Consider the following 13,062-nt stretch of genomic DNA (forward strand, 5'->3'; position numbering starts at 1 on the left):
GACATCTTTCCAAAAAAAGTGATATGACGTTTGTCAACCTATAAGGCATGTCTGTCAAATTAACCTCGAGGTACTTGTTCTCAAATTAACCTCTGGGTCTTGCAGGAGTACTTGTTTTTTGAACACATGTTAATCGAAGGTCTATCGCATTACTTTTTGATATTTTTTGTTTTTTGAACACATGTTAATTGGCTTGAAAGAAGGTCTATCATGTTACTTCATGACATCTTTCCAAAAAAAAGTGATATGACTTCTGTCAACCTATAAGGCATGCCTGTCAAATTAACCTCGAGGTACTTGTTCTCAAATTAACCTCTGGGCCTTGCAAGAGTGCTGCAATGTGTTAGCTTCAATTGCAAGATGAGCCAGCAAGCTAGCAGTGAAGTTTCCAACATGCTCAAAGTGCACGCAACATTGAGTAGAAAGAAGCATGCCCAGGAAATTAATGTGTGCTTAGGGAGGCCTTTGCTCAAAGAGCAAGTGTATATAAGGTACAGTCGGCAGGCTATATGGACGAGGAGCGAGAAGCAATACAGGCTGCTGGATATACTATAACTAGGTGTCCCACGAAGGTAACATTCAAAGTTATTCTCACACCATAGAATGGTATAGGAATGTGGAGAGATTTTGTTGATTTTATATCACTGAATAATATAAAATATTATGAGTTGCAGATGCTCCACTGCGAGGTTCCTTGCTCCTTCTCGGTCGTCGAGAATCTATGTTCTTCCACTCTTTTTTACGTGATCTTTGTTCATCCTTTTTCCAACACGCGAGACATCTAGCATCAAGGTGCACGTGTCATGCAAGAAAATGAAGATAATCAGATAAGCAGTGTGTAAGTGAGTCGTGCACTTCAATGGCACCTACTAAGCCATATTTTTCTCCTCGATGGAACGTGAATAGTGCATGTACTCAATGACGGAGCACGAGATGGTAGCCATGAGATGGTCAGCCCTTTATTGGAGAGAGTACTAAATAATTTTGATGTGTCCCATTAACTCGCAGAATGACGAGAAGCTTGCTTACTACGCCTTCTCCCTCACCAACGCGTGCGCGGTTGCTTGCAGCACGAGGAGAAACTTTTGCTTAGCAGTGGACGTTCAACAGTTCATTTGGTGTTAGATTGCCAGAAGTACTACTGTAGTACCATCATTATTGTTCGACTTCTAGAAGAGGCGAAGAGACAAGCGCGAGGTCACCTACTAACCTAGTACAGTATACTATAGCCAAAGCTGGTCCACCTTTTTAGAGCATGGTTAATTAATATAGGCGGCTCTTGCAGCGGCACATCATTTAGAGCAAGTACTACTCTCTTCGTAGGAACTTAAAATGTAAGAATAGGAAAAATAAAGGATTGGAGTGGCATGTCCACTTGAATCCCATAGCATTAACACAGTGTTCCCCTAAAAAATAGAGTGTTTGACACAGGAAAAACAAAAGGAAGTGAAAAAAAGTTGGAGTGGATGCTAGATTGCCAATTAACACGTGATTACATAGGAAACAAATCCTATAGCATTCTATCCTATGAATCAAACGACCAATGTAGGGAGCATGGTGCTGCCTCTTAACGACCTCCTCTGTAGGAGTTTTCTTCTAGTAGTGGCAGAGCTTAGGCCAAGGACACATTTGATTTTCAAGTAGGGTTCGATTAACTCAACTATGTCTCCTAGCTAGCAGCGCCCACCTACAAATGAGTGCCACCGTGAGCTGTGCGACAATGATAGAGGCTCTGGGAGGACCAGAGGCAGGCGGGCGACGAGGTATCCCAACGACCCCTTGAGCTTGAAAGGCACCCACATGATCTCCTCTCCTCGTAGGGAAGGTCGGGGTCCATTGGGTACATCTCCGACGACATCCGCGGCTTCCAATGGCGTCGTTCCCATTTCATTATTTTAAATAATTAGTCAACTCCTAGTCAACAATTAAAACAGCCTAAAATCTAACACGTGAACACTAAAACCGCTCAAGGGCGAGGAGGGAGTAGTATACTGTACTAGGTTAGTAGGTGACCTTGCGCTTGGCTCTTCGCCTCTTCCGGAAGTTGAACAACAATGATGGTACTACAGTAGTACTTCTGGCAATCTGATAGCAAATGAACTGCTGCACGTCCACCGCTTGTAAGCAAAAGTTTCTCCTCGTGCTGCGAGCCAGTGCGCATGCGTTAGCGAGGGAGAAGGCATAGTAAGCAAGCTTCTCATCATTCTGCGAGTTGACGGGACACATCAAAATTATTTAGTACGTACTCTCTCCAAAAAAGAGCTGACCATGTCATGGCTACCATCCCGTGCTCCGTCGTTGAATACGTGCACTATTCACGTGCCATCGAGGAGAAAAAATATTGCTTAGTAGGTGCCATCGAAGTGCACGACTCACTTACGCAGTGATTATCTGATTATCTCCATTTTCTTGCATGACACGTGCACCTTGATGCTAGATGTCTCACGTGTTGGAAAAAGGATGAACAAAGATCATGTAAAAAAGAGTGGAAGCACATAGATTCCCGACGATCGAGAAGGAGCAAGGAACCTCACAGTGGAGCGTCTGCAAGGATCCTCACGAGTTTCCCCTGTTTTTTGCCGCCTGCCCACCTATAGAACCGCCTCGGGCTGGCCAATTCCTCTCCAAACACCTAGGGAGGCGGTTGAACCGACCAAGTCTATCTTTGTAGGAACTTAAAACGCAGGAATAGAAAAATGAGATAAATACACCGGCGGTCACTGAAGTTGAGGCCGAAGCACACTACGGTCATCAGACTTCAGAATACGCTCAATACAGTCACTGAATACCAGTTGTGATGATTGTATGGTCATTGGTTCATCGTATAGCTCGGTATCCTATCTGTATGGCACTTCTTGACTGGTCAAATAGTCTATGTGGCGCCTAGAACATCATGTCCTCTCTTTGCCTTGTGGTTCCACATGTCAGTTAGCAGAATAACCAAATAAAAGAAAATGAACTTTTCGCTAACCACTAGAGATGATACATCAGGATGCTAAGTTGAAGATATTTTATATTTTATATTGATAACCATGCAAGCAGCCACACATGTACAGGACGCATGCAGCCACACATGTACACATGCCAACGCACTAACTCATGCACATACGCGCACAACATAGAGCACACAACACACGTACACAACACATGCATGCACACACACTCGACCGCAGAATGCATGTGAATAACGCATGCATGCGCACACACTCGGCTGCATGGAGGCTTGCGCCATCTGCGGCGACATCCGATTCGTCGTGCTACGGCAAAACTGCACACAACGGTGCCTACGCATCTCTTGCAACACCTCTTTGTCGTCGTTGCTCAATGACTAGCCGGAGACAAGGGTGACCGCAGCCTCGGCCTTGGAGCTAGCACTGATGGAAAAGCACGCACGCTACACGCACACGATCACGTATGGAGTGCCCACGACGTGGTGCATCCCCAGTCGCCTCTACTCCTTCTACGCACGTTGTCTATGAAGGCGGCTGCATGCCTAATGATGATGTGGGTGAGATCTTCTAGGACTCAGATGATGACGATACGAACTAGACGGCCGATGGCAGGAGGCACAAGATGCAGAGCAGGAGCTAGGTCCGTGGACCCATGGTGGTAAGGTGATGTGGTTCTCCAAGGGGCTGATCTGGCATGGTGATTGTTAGAAGGTAGAGAGGGATTTGATGGAATAGTTGATTGTATTGCTTGAGCCTCGTGGGCATATATATAGGAGTACATGGTCATCTTGGAGTACACGGCAAGTCAGAATATTTCCTAGTCTATCCTATATTTCTAATCTAACAATGATACTCAACGGTGATCAAGAGTGGTTCACGCGCAAGCAGAACTCCATGCAGGAGCGCATTGACACCAAGCATGTCATGCAGGAGCACGTCGGCCGTAGCAGACAGCGAGCACAAGAAAAACATGAGCATGTCAAGGGCGATGAAGGGGTTGGCCGGTGCTTCAGTGTCCTTATGTCCTTGTGTGTGCATGTGCATTCCGTCGGTGCTCTAAGGCCGAAGTCATCGTCGCCTTGCCTTAGTCTCCATTTGGCTGTCGAGTAACGACGACAAAGAGATGCTGCAAGAGATGGCACATCAAGGGGCTATTTTGGACAAGCTTGGCTGTAGCATGATGAACCGGACAGTGAAGGCCATGATGGTGGATGCCTGCCTTCTCGTGCGATCAGCTGCTGCTGCAGCGGCGCGTGGAGAGGTCTCCTCTCTTGCTAGCTACTTTTGCTGTGTGTGGTGGCCGTGGTGGTGCTGCACGATGGGTCAAGCAGAGCAGAGCACGCGACCGGCTATGTGTGGGTGCAACCGTCCGGCATGCATACGCAAACTCCTTCCACCTAGCTGCAGATGGCGCACGAGAAGGCACGCACGGGTATCCATGTGTTGTGTGCGGACGTGGTGTGCGCCATGTGTGCATGCATGGGTATTATTTAAAAAGAAAAGATCTATACATTAGCATTCAAGTGTATTGATTCAAATAGTAAGCCTGCTACGTGATCGGCAAACCGGAGATTCCGGATTCTGCGCGTATAGTCCTTGTTTTTTACATGTTTATTTATTTCATCAGTTGACAGGTGGGACCCATGAGACAAGTAGGACGTAGTAATGACAATGCAATATTAGGTTCTACGTATACAAATTTGACCAGTCAACTGGACAAAATACGGAGCTCTATGGTGAGCCAGTGTCCGTATAATTATTGTAACTCGTATTCAATGATTGTATTGAGCGTATTCTGAAGTCCAATGACTGTGTCATGCTTCGACCTCAACTTCAGTGACCATCAGTGTATTTATCTCTAGGAAAATTATGAGGGGGGTGTCTCCAACAGTGTTCCTCGGCTCGCACCTAGCATCACGGTGGTTGAACTTGGAGTCATTCATCTGGTACACATGGCATCTCAGATCGGGACACGGCGTACACCGTCAAGATCCACGGTCAAGGGGGTCAGGGCGGACGGCACCTCTCACTGCGTCTGCCATTTGAAGCGGCGCGCCAGCCCAGGGCGTCGCCCGCTGCACTCCCAACTATACCCGCGTCCTCGCCGCATTCCAAAACCTACATTGAAACCCGCGTCGAATGCGAGAAACCAACTCCGGCCACACACGTCCATTCAGGAGCAGGACGCCGGCCAAGCTTCTCCTTCCACCATTTTGTCCACTCTTTCGGCGGCATTCGACGAGCAGGAAGAACAGTTCTCCGACATAAAAGCCGTCTGGGTGGCCCGCCGAGCCCGGCGGTTACGAGCGAGGCAGCTTGCTGCTCCACCTACCTCGCCTAGCCCGTCGGAGGCAGTTGCCGCACTAAACCAGTGCGTGGTTCCGCAGCTGGCCTCTCCAATACAGCTCGAGGAAGAGTGTCGACTTGCTCCATGCCGGCTTGTCAGGGAGCACAGCGGCACGGGCATCCTCGCTGGCCTTGACGCCGCCGCGTCGTACAACGCCTCCAGTGTCTGTGACTGCGCCATCTGCCGTCGACGCGCGCGTAGCCGCGACATGCAGACAGAGAAAGAAGCCGCCGCGGATGTCGATGAGGTGACACGACTACGCGGATGTCGACGAGGTGACAGCCAGCACGTCCCCGCCCGCCTCCATCATCGAGGAGAAGTAGAACACGGGAGACCACCGCTGATTATATCCCATGAAGGCCACCGCCGAGGCGACGCCGGCGAATACAGCCGGTGTCTTGCACGATTCTTCTTCTGCCGGATGCTGGAGGAGGACAAAGAGATCGGGCGGCGACCATTTAGATTAGGTATATTAATTCTACCAGGCTGGTTGTAATGGGAGTATCATAAGTAGTATCATGCATGCCAACTAGTAGGCAAATTTGATGAGGTGGCGTAGAATTAAATGAAGAAAAAGAGGGTTCAGTATCATATTATGAAACCATATGGAATTAAGTTACTCCCACTGTGGTTATTCTTAGGCCTTGTTCGGTTCAACCTCCTCCCAAGGGGTTTCGAGAGGAATGGAGGGGAATTTGGCTCGTACATGATTTAATCCCCCACAATCCCTGTTAATCTATGTATATTGTGGGCATGTTATTTGACCCCTCATTTTGCCGCGCTACGACCTGTGTGAGTGTCTGCATGTAGTACACCATCCTCTAATTTGGTGGATGCCAAGCCGGCCCAAAAAGGAGCTATAACTTTTTTTCAAGTTGACAAATGTTACTGATGAGGAGCCATAATTAAGCTGGAGGCATCTCTTATTTTCTTTCGAATGGGCAATAAGCTGGAGAGCTGGAGAGTGTCTCTAATGGGCTGCCTCTAGTGTTAAGGCCCTCCAGTACGAAACACGGGCAGCCGACTCGGCCGATACAAAAGCCTATCCATCTTAAAGGCCATTTGTTTTTGTTTTTTGCGAGGAGAAGCCCATATTTCTTGAACAGAGGCGACCCCAGAAAAAACCCTCCTTCCCCCTCGCTTCCACTTATACTGCAGCTCGCTGGACTCTCCCGCTGCCGTCGCTCCCCATCTTCCTCACTCGTACAGAAAACCCCCGCTCACCTTCTTCCGCACTTGTACAGAAAACGCCTGCTCCTCTTCTTCCACTCCTACAGAAAACCCCAGCCCTCCTTCTTCCCCACTCGCACTGCCACTGGGCTCGTCTCTGGCTACTATTCTCAAACACTTGAGCTCGGCGCGACGCCCGCAAGGAAAATGGAGTCGACTGGCCCCAGCTCCAAGAAGATGAGGCTCCTGCCAGCGGCGATGCCGGTTGTAGATCCCGCATCTGGCCGCGCCGGGAGAAGCGGCAAGCCCCCCCCACCCGGATCTGAGGAACCCGTAGAATCTCCTGTGGACCGCATCAGCGATCTCCCGGATGACATCCTTGGGGAGATCATCTTGCTTCTCCCCACCAAGGATTGCTGCCGCACACAAGTCCTCTCAACTCAATGGCGCCCGATATGGCGCACCGCGCCCCTCAATCTCGACTGTCGTCAGATTTCTGTCCTTCCTGAATTTGATCTCCTCAGAGCCATCATCTCCTCTCACCAGCAGGGCCCCGTTCGACGCCTCTGCATCTCGACACGCTACTTGCTGTCCATACCCGGCAGGGTGGACGCTTGGCTGACATCCCCTGAATTTGAAAAACTCCAGCAGTTTGAGTTATACCATTACGATGAAAATTTCATACCACGAACTGAACACCAAGAATTTGTGCCCACACCACCGTTGTCCATCTCATGGTTTTCCTCCTCTCTCCACACCGCCACCTTCGCCCAGTGCCATCTACCAGACGATCTGGTACAAATGCTTCGACTCCCACTACTAAAAAAACATTCGCTTGTGGAGGTTTATCTGTCGGAGGCCTCACTCGAGTTGCCCTGCCCTGGAGCGCTTGCTGATTATTTTGGGAGTAGAAATCCCTATCAGTTGTCTCCAAATAAAGTCGCCTCACCTTAAAAGCATTGGAATTTGTTCGAAGATGCCCCTTCACTTCAAAGGTTGCTCCTTCATTATTGTTATAAACCTTGGCAAATAACTGTCCTCTCTGCGCCCAAACTGGAGACCTTGGGTGTCATTCATGATCTGTTTAATGATCACAAGAAGTTGGTGTTTGGTCCACACCTTTTCAGGTACCGTATATTATCATCTACACATTTGTAATCATAAGCCGCATTTTTAATTTGTGCGCATAAGTTTTATATCATCTTGGAGTACACTTTGGGTACTAATATTATTTTATATGCTCAATGAAGAGTTCGTCCATGGATAGCCTATCAATGCTGCTGGATTCTGTCAAGATCTTATATATCGGAATGTTTAGTTATGATCTGAACATAATTATTGGCTTGCTGCGATGCTTTCGATCTCTGGAGAATTTATATGTAAAGGTGATGAGTTCATGCACATTGAAAGACTGTATATATTGTACTAGAATTAACCGTTCAGTTGTTGCTCTTTCGACATACTCTTTTTTCAGACCTTAATTGTTTTCAATCTTCATGTCTACTTAGGCACTAACACATGGAGAAAAACGTATAACCAATCGGTGGCGTAATAAGCACCAAGATTTTCTCAGTTCTCATGACATTCGTTTGAGGACAATAACGATGGAAGGATATGCATCCAACCAGGCAAACAGAAGCTTTGTCACATTCTTCCTGTTAAATGCGAGGTTACTATTGTCCATGAGGCTTAAGTTTTCCAGCAAGAGATTTCTCATGGACGGACATGTTGAACAGCAAAAAAAGAAGTTTCAGGTGGACAAATGGGCTTCTGAACGTGCTCGGATTCTATTTACAACAACTTGTAGTCATCCTCCAATAATTTTTTTTTGCACACGATGTTGATTTTATGGATCATACCGATCCATTTGTTTGTGACTGCGAAAAAGAGTGGTTGGGTTAGATGTTATTGCCATGATCAATCTAGGTTTTGTCTAAATTTGATGAACAATTAATCCTTGGGCTTTTTGTACTGTTTGTAAGCTTGAGTTACATGTTGTTGCCCTCGTACTCCACTCCGCCTGCCACTACACTACCGCACCTTCCACTGCTCCTGTTCGTTCCCGTCTGAGGCCTCGCCGTCGTTCTCCGCCTTGGTTCGCTCGCTGTGCCCGCCGCCGTCTGGCATTGTCAACATGGTCAACAACCGAGAGGAATCAGGAGATGACTCTACGTGGAGAGGCTGACAGTAGTGACCCACCAGGGTCATTGCATTACGCAAGCAGGTGCCTCATTATTACAAGCCAAAAAAAATTTCCTCCTAATTGTTTGACAACTAGGTCCCACGCCATTGTCAATGTAGTCAATAAACGAGAAAATTACACAACGAGCGGATAACACCAGGGACGCAGCAGCTCGCCCAGTTGTTTTTTAGTTTTAGAGACGGAGCTCAACTGCACGTTGTGCGGGGGCTGTGGCCCGTCTAGCCCACGCTTACGCTTTTATTTAAGCACATGACGAGCCCAGTTGATATCTTTTTTCTTTCTGAAAATGGCTAGCCCAGTTCTTTTTTTGGAGAATACCCAACCGAGGCCTACTTGCTTTTCTCAGCCCTGGTGGGCTGCAAATCTTTCAAGACGAGGAGTCATTGAATGAGAAGGGATGTAAGTAGTAAGAAATGGGCTTCCCCAGAAAATGGGCTATAAGTTGTAAGAAATGGGCTGTGAATTTTTAAACCAAAGCCAACCGGCAATTACATTAAAATATCATTTTTTCTGGATTTCTCTACTCTTATAAAAAGCAGAGTTGGTGATGATGGTGTGCCTGCCATCCTACAATATAGGCCGTTCGATCTATATCTAACGGATAGGAAGGAAACTATGACAATTTACCCGCACTTCTCTCCACATTTGCAGATACGGCCTTCCCTCGTTCATCCTTTTCTCCCACAAGATAAACTACTCATACAAATGCATCTTCATGTTCCATGCAACGTACAGCCATCTTGCTAGTAAATAATTTAAATTTCATTCATTTTTTCCGGACAATTTTTTTGAATTTTATTTTGATATATTTTTAAAAAAATTATTTTTAACGTGACTCGAAATTTCGTGATTGAAAGAGTTCGGACCCCACCGAAATATGCAAATTTTTGTTGAATTTTTTAGCAGTGCCCAGAATATATGGTCTGTAATGCTAATAAAAAGAATATGAGCTTCAAAATATCCTTAAGTATTAGAAAATGGGCTGTAAATTATTGAAAATAATGGTTAATGGGTTGTATGCTGTTTTCCACAGATTTGGAGGCTGACTTCTGGGCCTACTAGGTTGATGATGATGCTGTCCTAATTTTCTTTGATGCATACGCAAGGCTTTGTCAACTTAGTCAACACAGAGCATTGACTATTGCATGCCCATCCAACGGCCGCCGTGCTTCTTCAATCTCTAATCTTCCTGCTCCAGCCGCCCAAACCTGCGCCGACGGGACTACCTGCTCCCTCCTCGCGTGGCCGGATGTGCTGCCGCCAGGCCATCCCTCTACCCGCCCGCACATTCTGTTATTTTCCAGCGACGTCAGCCTCACCCCGCAGCCGACCAGTCAGTGCTCGTACTCCCCTCAGCGTGGGCATCCACTGTCGTGTCTTCCCCGACTCCGCGTCGTCCCCTTCCTAGGCCTCGCCATCGTCCACCGCCCTGGTGCTTTCGGCGCGGCATGGTCAACGTGATTGACGAACGACATCCATCGGAAGTGGACTGTACGTGGAGAGGCTGACAGCTGGGTCCACGGCCGCACAAAAGAAAATGCCTCCTTATTTCGCGCAAAATAATGATTCCTCCACCTGACAGCTGTGACCCACCGGAAGGGCCTCTATATTTCGCGAAAAATGTTCCCCCCGCTGACAGCTCGGACCCACCAGCTATATCTTCGCACGCAAGGAAGTGCCTCCTTGTTACGCACAAAAAATGAATACTCCCCCTACCAGCTGGGACCCACCATAGTGGGAGACTGACTTGTCGGCCTACTAAGTTGACGTGAACGGAGGGCTTTGTCAACTTAGTCAATATGAACAATTCTAGCTCCAGTGACCGTAGTAGAGGCGCGCACGTAGCATGTACACGTACATACAGCCAGGGTGAAAGAAAGTAAATACGGCACATACGTACATACGAGAGGGGTCTCGAATGCCTACTCATGCATACGTATGGCCAGGGCTCATGTACATGGCTGGGTCAGAACGGAGAAACTGCGTCGTCGTGTTCATCAGGAGGCAACAGAATGCGTCGTGTTCATCGGGAGCCAACTAGCTTGGATGGAACAGCCGATCGAAACGAGGCCTGGCGTACCGCAGAACGGAGGAAACGGCCTTGTGTTCGACCGCCTACGGTCGAAACGGGATCCTCTTCACCGGGAGGGGTGAGGAGTACCGCAAAATGGAGGAAACGAACTTCTCTTCGACCTCCTATGGTTGAAATGGGGTCCTGTTGATCGGGAGGGGTGTGGCGTACCGCAAAACGTAGGAAACAGACTTGTGTTGGAGCGCTATGGTCGAAACGGGAGTCCTGTTCATCAGGAGGGGTGTGGCGTACCGCAAAACGGGACTCCACGGGCTACTGTTCATCTCCACCGTCGACCTCCTCCAGCCTCCACGGGCTACTGTTCATGCACCGTCGACCTCTTCCAGCCTCCACCTGCGACTATTCATCCATGGGCTCCTGTTCATCCAGCCTCCACCGCTCCTCCACCGGCTACTGTTCAACCACCCTCTCCACGGGGTCCTGTTCAACCACCCCTCCACGGGCTACTATTCATCCAGCCCTCCATCGGCTAGTGTTCAACCAGCCCTCCACGGGGTCGTCCTGTTCATCCAGCCCTCCACGGGGTCCTGTTCATCCACCCCCAACCGGCTCGATCGATCGGGGTCCTGTTCATCCAGCGGCAACGGCCTCTACTACCAGGGGGTCCTGTTCACCCAACCCCCACCGAGAACTATTCATCCACCCCCCAATAACACTCACTGTTCATCAAGAGGCAGCAGGTTTGATCGACTTCAGTTAGCAGCAGTAGCGAAGGAATCGCTCGATCGGGTTCAGTTCAATGCCAGATCGATCGATCACTCGGGTTCAGTAACGCGTAGCCTGCAGTGCAATCGCTCGGGTTCACTAGGCGAACGCCTCACTCGGGTTCAGTTAGAGCCCAAAGCCTCGCACCCACGCATGTACGTGTATGAGAGAAACGCGCATCGCTCGGCCCCCGACCACCCATCGTAACCAGGAACTCACGGATATTTCCTCACCCTCGCTTCTACCATGTTTTTTTTCCGTCATGGACAGCCCAAAGAATGTCATGCAGCTACGTCTCCGGTCCGCCCACGACGAAAAGCCTATTTTCTGTCATAGAAGTAGGAGCCCACCACATCTATGATGATACTGGGTTTTATCACCATTATCATCATAGAAGTGTCATAAGCATGACAGAAAAAAAATCGTTCGGTCCAAAATGTCACGGATGTGTCTTTTTTGTAGTGATGGAACAATAAAAAAATTATAGATACGTTGGAGACATATCAACACTACTACAGGATGCTGCTAACGCGACACTACGATCAGAGACCCTTCGACGAAACTGTGTGCGATGCAATAATCGCAAACGGTGGTGTAAAAAATGTCAAAAAACGTGCAAAACATTTGCGATGACGGATGCATCAATCACGGTTTAGATTTTAGTTGTGTGCGCGATGCAGGGCATTTGGTTCAGTTCAATTAACTGTTTGCGATGAGGCAACACAAATGAAACGGGCAGCCAGATGAAGGCGTGTGCGATATATAGCATACGGTTCACTCGGATGAACTATTTGTGATTAGGCAACACAAAAGAAATGGTCAGCCAGATAAATGTGTGTGTGATATATGACATGCAGTTCACTTAGCCTTGTCGTCAGTTTGTGACCTCTGTGGCAACCGTTCGCTCCCACTAGCCTCTTCTTGTGCCGTGGCAACCGTCTGCCGCCTCTTCGCCTTTCCCTCTCGATTTGGAGCTCCTGTCGCACGCTCTTCCTCCCTCCATTTGCATTCACCCTTTCCTTCTGCCATTGTTCGATCGTCCTCTCCATGGAGGGAACGGGCCGGAAACGACCCCGTTATTCTTGCCCCGATCTGAAAGATGACGTTGTGGAGGAACTCATTGATTGGTGCGACGTCATCACCTCGGCTAGCATGGCAGGTTCGTTCAAGACCATTCTTGAATCAACTAATAACATCATTACAAGCAACCCAAGGGTCCAAGAGTGGTTTGATCTCCCCTATCTTCTTCACCGTGACCCTGATCACTGGCGCGGGGACGACGGAAGCCTCGCCTTGTGAAAGTTGATGCCGCTTGATATTGATACATGTGATGTTAAGATGCAATCACTTGAGCGTAAGGCTTGGGCAGGCGCAAATGGAGATTGGGTTGTTTATATTGGGTACAACAGCGAGTGGGAACTTGTGAATGTGTACACTCGTCACGGGGTTCCACTTCCAAAAATCTCAGACTGCCCTGAAGTTGAGCACACCGGTATTCTACGTACGTTCAAATACGATCATGGTGACTGTCGTCTACGGAAGATAGCAATTTGTCGAGGTCCCAACCGCTCTTGGAATTACACGAACTATGAAG

Source organism: Triticum aestivum, chromosome 4D (genome assembly GCF_018294505.1).
Source record: "Triticum aestivum cultivar Chinese Spring chromosome 4D, IWGSC CS RefSeq v2.1, whole genome shotgun sequence".
NCBI classification, from domain to species: domain Eukaryota; kingdom Viridiplantae; phylum Streptophyta; class Magnoliopsida; order Poales; family Poaceae; genus Triticum; species Triticum aestivum.